Source organism: Anastrepha obliqua, chromosome 3 (genome assembly GCF_027943255.1).
Source record: "Anastrepha obliqua isolate idAnaObli1 chromosome 3, idAnaObli1_1.0, whole genome shotgun sequence".
Classification (NCBI taxonomy): domain Eukaryota; kingdom Metazoa; phylum Arthropoda; class Insecta; order Diptera; family Tephritidae; genus Anastrepha; species Anastrepha obliqua.
The window spans coordinates 123,704,961-123,714,541 of NC_072894.1; positions in this window are offsets into that span (position 1 = coordinate 123,704,961).

Here is a 9,581-nt window from a genome sequence, read left to right on the forward strand (position 1 = left end):
TTATGCGGTTTTAGCACTTTTGAAACGTATCTATAGTTTTACTATAGAACTAGTAGCTTTTTTTATGCTGTTTTTTTTTTATGCTGTTTCTTGCGGAACGTATCTACCGCATAAAAACAGAACCTACTGTAACCTAACTCTACGAGTATATAGCTTTGTGCGCACCCTTGTTGCTCCTAATATGATTCATTCTCGCACAGATTGAAATTGCTTGAATTTTAGCTTGGAAGACGCTCGGCCATTTGCTCATTGACCTGGAGATTCTTGTGTTTGGACCATGGTGCGAGATTACAAGCAGTAAGAGTCGGTGTTGTTTTCGGATAAGTAATTATGTATATTTAAAAAGATTGAAATGAACACGATGGGGGAAGGAGGCGTAGTTGACTCAAATTTAAATATACGAATCGGATTAATTCCCATGAGCTTTATTAAACTCGTCTAAAACTTGCTTATACTAACGGGGCACTAATAAATTAGAAGAAGTATAACTCGTCGTTGCTTAAGCTGATTAAAAATAAAATTCTGAGCTCATGAGCTGCTCTGCCTGCGCTGTTTATGTTTTCTCAGCACTCGAAGTGCGTGCAATCACCTTCAGTGGAATAAAATTTGCATTGCTCAATATTCTAACCAACCAGCCATCAAACGGGACTCCACCCAAACTAGTTTCAAAACATTTGGCAATTGCGTATTGCAAACCGCACCAATCTAGCATTTTAGTGATTTTATAGCAACGACCAACTCTTCTTTCGCCGGCATTCATTCAAGCGGGAAATTCAGCGAGAGCTAAAGGCTTGGTTCAGAAAGTATATGGCCTTTTACTTGCTGCTTTCTTCACGTTCTTTGAGCTTAGCCTTTGGCCTGCCAACTGTAAATATGTATGTATAAGTAGTTCTTTTGTCCAGTGTGGCGCACATTTTATTTTATTTTATTTTCTTTATTACTATTTTTTTCTCTAATTTGCATTTGTAATTTAAAACCAGTTGTGAGGTCTTTCTGCGACTTTGTGACGCCAATATCGTATTAAAGCGCATGAGCAAAGAGTGTGCGGCGGCGCAGAAGTGGAAAGATTTATAACACATAGAAATAATTTCCGCAATGGTGGTGATGGTATAGCGAATTAAGAACAACACGTTTTGGTATAATCTGCGCTTTAATAAAACTGAGTATGATGTAGAAATCGTAGTAAGCTAGAAAATAGAAGTCGACTAAAGCATCCATTCACCAGCCATACTACTATGTCGAAGCTACCGTTCCCATTCACGATCAGGCAAAGAGGATTTGTACGAGTATTTGGGTGCTTGTACGAGTGCAGCAATAATAATAAAATACTTGCAATTATTTTGAGTGCATGTAGTAAATTGCTTTTGTTCTTTTTATTTTATTACCTCTGAGACACAGTTACGCGGCTATTTGAAAACATTGCCTATGAAGATGACAACATTTGAAGGCAAGAAAAATATGTAATCCAACTATATGACCTCTTAAGCAGCAGCAGCAGGTGTACTTCGAAATGTTTATGATGCGAAAAGCTTCAAGCAAATAGCGCATAACACCAAGATAATATAACGCTAATAATAAAAAACTTTAAAAAACATATTTTTCTTAAATTGAAAAGATGCTAGAATTGGATATAAGGTTTTATATTAAAAAATATACCATCTTTAAAATGCTTAAATCAAGATGTTTGTGAGGTGTATGAAATTTTATTTACGTAAAACAGTTGTATGCATGCAATTTTCAATAGGCTCATAAAATATTTTACTGTCAAAGTGTGCGCTCTTGCTAAAGTCGTTTCGAATCATACAAATAAAACTCATGATACGCTTAAATCTCATGCCTGATATATGATTAGGTAGATTGATAATTTGGAAGGTGACACCGACAACAATACCACTGAGAGTCCCGTTGTGGCTACAATGTTTAAGCTGAGCAGAAGTCTAATTCGAAGTAAAGATTTTTGCATCAAATAAAAAAGCATTAAGGAGGCTGATTTTTTAAGTATGTGAAATTTTTAAGCATCACGAGTTAAAAGACACAAAATTTTGTTTTGTAATTATATATTATATGCATAAGGTTTATGAAATTGGCGGAACCTACTGCCAAAAGAACCATTTTAAAATGCAAATGGTTCTCTATAGAACATTTTCTATGGCAGAAACGACGGAGTTATGCAATAGCCTACCGGAGCCGATTGGTATTACGAACCATTTTTAAGCTACTTAATGTTTCATGTCCAAAACAGGGATCGGTCCCGAGACCAACTGAATGGTGGTAACGCACAAACCCAAACGGCTATGAGAAAGTTTGTCCTAGTGCTAGTAAAACAGCTTTTTGTAGATTAACCGGTTTGAAGAAAAATATTGAACTATAGATATAATTATTTAATTTTATTTATTATTTTACATAATTTGTTTAATCGATAATTAAGTATTAAAAAAATATAGTTTTTTATTTTTCCAATTCAACTAAAACTGAACATTATGCCCTCCTAACAGACTGGTCTACTAAGTACTAGTATGTAACTAGTCGCAAGATGGTGCATATATAAGTATAAATATAATTTTTGGGTGTTTAAAAAAAAATTGTGTTGGTTTTTTTGATTCAACCAAAACTAAACTTTTAGCCGTCATAACAGTCAGTGGTAATATGTAACTAATGGTAAGCTGGTGCAAATACTTAAGGGTTTTTAAACAAATTTTTTATGGGTTTTTTCTAATTCTACCGAATCTAGAAATTTGCCCCTAATAACGGAGTACTCTTCTTAGTCGTAGTAGGTGTCTAGTAACAAATACTTAGACGGTAAAAAAATTATTGCTGGTTTTTTTCTAATTTAAGTTAAACTAGACATTTTTCTCTCATAACGGTCTAGTCTACTACGTACTATTATGTAACCAGTGAGAAACTGTTGCAAATGTCAAATATTTTCAAAAAAATTATAGTGTTCCTTTTTTCTAATTCCACCAAAACGTGACACGTGACCCTCATAACGGGCAAGTTTACAAATAACTAGTGCACAACTAGGAGCAAGAGGGTGCATAAGCATGCAACTAACTTTTTAAACCGAACTGTTGAAAGCAATGGAAATGCAATAGAAACGAAGACAAACAAGTTGTGTTGTGCTACAATTAACACCCTTCGATATACATTTGTTATGTACATAGGTATAATATGTTCGGCGTCCCACTCTAGTGTTTATTGCACACAATTACATTTAATTTTATTGCTGCTACCGTTTCTTGGCTATCGTGGTCACACGCCTTCTTAGCCAATTAAAATCCAGTTAATTTCCCAATACCGTGCTGTAAATTGTTTGAATTACAGCAATAATCAGTCTCAAGTCCATTCTTGACCATTCCTTACACGTTCTTTGTATTTCATTGTTATGTTCACATTTCATGTGCGAAGTTGATTGAAAGAAATCAGTCTCACATACACTCGTAAGCTACTTTGCCGCTGCTATCGATACAACGGCGTACAACTTTATCCAATTGTCAATGTTTCCGGTAGTTTAATTTTTACTTCGCTGTAACGTACACTATTGCATCAAATATTAGTAGCACGGCATTTTTTTATTTATCTCTAAACTAAATAATTGTATAATACATTTTTAACTTTTGCCGTAACGACCAATTTGTGGTTCTGGTCTTATGCGTTTTCAGCCGCGTTCCGTTTGGCCCCGACTTCTATGAACTTTTTTTAATGGGCTAATATTGAAAAACTCCGCATTGCTTTTAAGGCCTAACAAAAGTTTCTTGAAGAAACCCGTTCAGCTTTTTACAACTTTTGGTAATTTTTTCCTAATTAGCCAGTTTTGATTTCCTATGCAGAATTTCAAAATCATGACTGCTCTTTTATACTTGCCAATCAATACGATCTTCAAGTGGGTCTATTACAGAATGCCTCCAGTATGAATTACAAAGGTGGAAACACCCTGGGCCCGCCTCTTCGCCAGAAAATTAAGAGAGTTGAATTTACAATGGTAAATAATATCGACACGGAAAACCAAATAGGAAAACCAACTGAACTAACTGAAGAAGTTTCAATCAGTTCCTTCTATTTAAATAAATTTTTTGCATATGATATTATTTTATTTGGTTTTTGTAAAATGTTTATCTTAATTAACTTTAATTTGAATTAATTTAATTTTTTTATTTAATTTTCTTCATTTTTTGATTTTGTTTATTTAATTTAATTTTCATTTAATTGTACTTAATAAATATTTTTAATATAATTTTATTCAATGCTATTTAATTCTTTTATTTTTTTAATTTTATTTAATTTTTTTATAAATTTTTTGTAACTATAAAAATTAAATTTAAATAATTTAATAGTTTTTTAATTTAATTTTCTTAATTTTTTTTAGTTTTATTTTAGCATATATTTAATTTAATTTTTTTTTTCTTTATTTCATTTAAGCTAAGTTTTTATTTAGTTTTATTTTATTCATGTAATTCAATTTAATGTTTTATTTAATTTTCTTCATTTTACAGATTTTAGTTTTTTATAATTCATTTCTTTTCTTATTTAGTTTCGTCTAAATTAATTATACTAGAATTGATTTTACTTAATTTTTTCTAATATTATTTTATTCAATTTAATTTAATTTAATTTACTTTTTTTTTGTTTAAATTTTATTTAATTTTTGATCTTAATTCAATTAACTTAATTAATTTCTTCTTTTTCTTTTTTTCTTTTTTTTTCATATTCAAAATTATAATCTTATTGCTTAGTTTTATTTTTATTTTATTCATGTCGAACTATATTTAATTTTATGTAATTTTTTTAAATATTATTTTAATCAGTGCAATTTAATTTTCTACATTTTATAAATTTAATTTTATTTAGCTTTTATTTTAATTAACATTAATTCAAAATAATTTTATTTTCAAATTTATTATAATTAATATTTATTTCTGTTTTTTCTTTTAATTTAACTAAATTTGGTTTATTTTCATTTCAGTTATTTTTAATTATTTTGTTCTAGGTTTTTTTTTTGTATTTTTTTATTTAATTTAATTTAATTTATTATTATTTTTTTAATTAAATTAATTTGAAGAAATTTATAAAATTTTACTCAATAACTTCTTTTTATTTAATTCAATTTAATCAATTTTTTTATTTAATATTTTATTGTTATTTTAATTTATATTGTTTAATTTTGCTTATAATTTTATCGTTTTCATTTAACTTAAGAGAATTTCAATATAATTAATTTAATTTAATTTAATTAATTTGAATTGATTTGAAATTTAGATTTGTATATATACGTTTTTCTTCTATTTATTTAATTTTTTTTTCTACAATATAATTCATTTCTATTTTTTTTAATTTAACTAATATTGTTTATTAGTTTTTTTAATTTGAATTAAATTTTGTATTGTTTTTTATTTTCATTTTATTTAGTAGAAGGTACATGTATGTATATGTAGTTGTGTGTGTATTATTATTATTATCATTATTTTTTTTCTTTTATTCAACTACTCTCAACTTTTCCCAGAGAGAAAGTATTATTTTTTTACGAACTTATTTACATCAGCTCATATTTTTAGCTTTAGTGCAGGATGATGGTACGCACAGTGGCAACAATTGATATGTTTGGCAAATCTAATTATAATAAAAGTAATTAAACCACAAATCTCTCGCCAACCACCTTCAAACTCATTTTGCATGGGACCAAATTCACTCACTTCTAATGTTTTCCAGAAAAAACTGCGTGCAAATGTTCAGCGACATGAAAGCGTAAAATAGTCAAAACGTTAAAAAGTTTATCAGAAGTAAAAACAAAAAAAAAAATAAATAAATAAATAAATAAAAGCGGACAACAGTGGTCATTAGAGGTCGGTTATGCGTACGGTTCAGTGATTAAGTTGCTGTCATGTAGAGTAAATCGAAAGAGGAAAAGCGTACATCTATTTGTAGTTATATTATACACAAATATGTATATACATACGCGCAAATATCAAACATACCATGTCATGGAATGAATTTGTCAAAATGTAAAAAAACTTACCATGACACAGAAATTTAATTTGTCAAGGTAAAAAATTGCAAAAAGGCTCATAGCTACTTTGACGTTGGCAGCGAAACGCTCCTAAAAAGCTCGCAAATTTCATTATTCTGCTAAAACGCGAGCGTTCTACGCATTTCATATTATTTATTGTGCAACAAAATTTTACTAAATTTCCAGCGCACAACAGTAACTGGCAACTGTCACGTAAAAAAGTAAAACATTTGAATATCAGTGTTTGGAACAAAGGCTGGGGCTTGGAAAGAATGCAAAGTATAAAAAAAAAACGCCACATATCCATTAGGTTGATGAGAAATTAAAAATAAAGAAAGCAAGTGAGTAATGAGGAGTGACCTAAGCCAGATGGATGACTTAGGCGTTTTAGTTTATTGTCAAGGGAAAGGGTGTTTGGAGAGCATGCCTCATTTACATAAAAATCCTCATGTGTGCATGTGGGTGCGCTTGATACAATTTTGCTAAAAGTTTTGGTCTAAAATCATTTATAGTGGTAAATGTATGGAGTAAAAATTCAAATGCTAATGAAATCAATTTAATATGAAAGCATTTGATACTAAAAGAATAAGTAAAAGTAATACCGTTTTTTTTCTTTCTTTTTACTAAAAAGTTTTAGTTAAGCTGCTACTGAAAATTGTCGTGAGAGTTTCGATTTTTATCATTTTTATGATAGCTAGAATATGTACATACATATGTAGTATGTGTATATGTAATCTATCGACTGACCATAGCATTCTAAATATACAGACACTAGGAATGCTAATATTACTAGTAATTTTTGATCACGGGATTTCGGTATTTTTAATATGGACACTTCGGAATTTAGTCCATATAAAAAATCTTTAAGCATAATCTTGTTTTTTTTTCTTAAATTAAAATATATTGTAATATAAGCATTTTAATATTCCATCTTGCAATAAACTTTGAAGAAAATTAGAAATAAACGAGTCGGGAATATTATTTATTTGGTTCACAAGAGCAAAAGCAAACATGTATACAGTTCTTAAGTCGTACTTAAGTAACATACACTGAAAATAGGTAAATATTTTGAAGGTACTTTTGAAAATATTTACCTATTTTCGGTGTATTTTTAAGTATTTGCAGTTGTGTTTTTAAAAACTGAAATAAACAAAAACCTGTAAATAAAACTTAATACGCTCTATGAAACGCACAGAACAAATATAGCTTCATGAGTCACACATTTTCTCGTAATCTATCAAAAATTAAAAAAAACTAAATTAAACTAATAGTGCCACGCCCTTGGTTGTAAACTCTGCTGATACGATTGTTGAAGAAGAAGATGTTAGCGAGTTTTGCTATCGGGGTGGCATAATTGCCAAAAATGGAATGTCAAAATTTAGGCTTCACTAAATATTGAAGACGTACCCAATTATTTAAAATTTTTAATACGAGTGTAAAACGGTCTTCTTGTATGGTTGTGAAACGTGGAAAGTCACTAACAGAATCTGCCAGAGTATGCAAACCTTTGTAAACAAATGTCTTTGACGAATTTGCCAAATTTTCTGGCCCAGAGTTATTACGAATTAAAATCTGTTAACACTACCAAAGTCAGTACCTGCTACTGTCGGGATTAAACACCGGAAATGGGTAGATTGGATACACTTTGCGAAAGGCAAATAATGGCATCGCTGAAATAGCACTCGAGTGGAGCCCACAAGGTTCACGAAAGAGGGAACAACCCAGAAGTGCATGGATAAAAGCGGCGCATCCTAATTGGTGGCTGGTGTGCTTTAGATTCCGCCCTATGTTCTGACTAGGAACGACACCAAATTGTAACTTTCCATAAATTTTCTTTTTTTTCGTATTCAATTTATTGTCAAGAAAGAAAAAAATGACAAAACCAAATCGTCACATGCACGTAAGCAAAAAAAAAAATATTTTTTATGAGGGGCGTTTTCATAGCAGAAGGAGGCAAACCGAGGAACGACAGCTATAATAAAAAAAATATTTTCTATTATTTGATGCTTAATTTCGGTGTTTCGACACTGGACACTACCGAATGATAGTCATGCACCAACTCATTCTGTTCCCGCCGCGGCGTTTATCAGAATGGCTAAGCATTTAAAGTTGATTTAACTATTCCAAATAAAATCCGAAAAAAAACTAGTTTTCAAGTGAGCATTGAATATTTTCTCGAATAAGTTAAAATAGTTCGGGAGTCGTACTAACTGATCCCGTAATTTTCGGTACTTAAAAACCGCATATCCCTAAAAGATACATATAAAGGGTCCGCCATATGACTTTACCGAATTAAAAATGCTATAAAAAAGAAACTACTCAATATTTTTCCAAACTGTTTTTTTTTTTTTTATTTTGAAGTACAATCCTTCCGGTTAATGATGGAACACAACTTCATTCATATGGCTGCCTCGGCTAGCCATGCACCATCCCATACGATCGGTCCAATTTTTCAACACATTTTCGATTGTATGCGGCTGTATTTCAGCTATGACATCGCGAATGTTGGTCTTCAGTGCATCAATTGTTGCTGGTTTGTTGGCATAACACTGGTCTTTGACGGTACCCCAAAGATAATAATCCAACGGCGTCACGCGTTGGTTTGTCAATAAGCAACCCAGTTTCTCTTACTTTTTTCGCAAAGTAACGCACATACGCTTCATTCGGTGCTTTTCTTCTTCCCATTGCCGTACGTAATTTTCGTACACATTTTGCAACATTACCATGATTTTCAAAGTAATGTCGCAATATTTCCCAGCGTTCTTTGAGCGTATACACAACCATTTTCGTTCAGCGGAAGAATAAAACTAATTTTCTGTCAAATGAGATGACAGCTAAGTGTTACCATTCTTCAAATAATACCTAGTTCAAATCCGTAACGATAGATGGCGGGCCCTGTATTTGTATGAAAAAAATATGCTTTTTTAGTGAAAGCGTTGGAAATGAAGAACGGAATGATGTATTTATAGGAGAAAGTTTATTTGGAGAATTTTGTATGATCATACGTGAGAGATTTTGATGAACCACGCTAACCAGTTTCAGTATAGCCATTCAAATACTTTTTCAAAACAATATAATTTGAACTTACCTCCTCGTCAGTAGTTAGTATAATATTGGGTGTACAAATGCGATTTGGGAGATTTATAAACGATACTGTAACTACGTAGTATTAAACCACATCGCATCTGCTTGTAACTTTTAAAGCATCATCATTTACCTCTAAAAATTAGAGTTTATCATTTTGCTGAAGTATAAACATCTGACTATCTCTGTCTGTGCTCTAATCATATCAATCTTTCTGCTAAAAAAAGGCAATTTTGAAATGGCAAATGCAGTTTTTTTATTTTATTTTGAAGAAAATTGTAGCAGTTACTCACATGCGGAATCCACCCCCCTATTTGAGCAGAGCATTGAAGATTAAACGCCCCCTAGATGATATGACTGCACGATGATGCTCGGCCACATGATTCAAAGTTGTTAAGGCTGCCTTCAGCGCTGCCTTTGATTTCTTCAACTCGTAACTTATCGAAGAGGGGGCGACGAGGAAAGTTGAAGGAGTATCAAGTAGCTCATTTGGGGT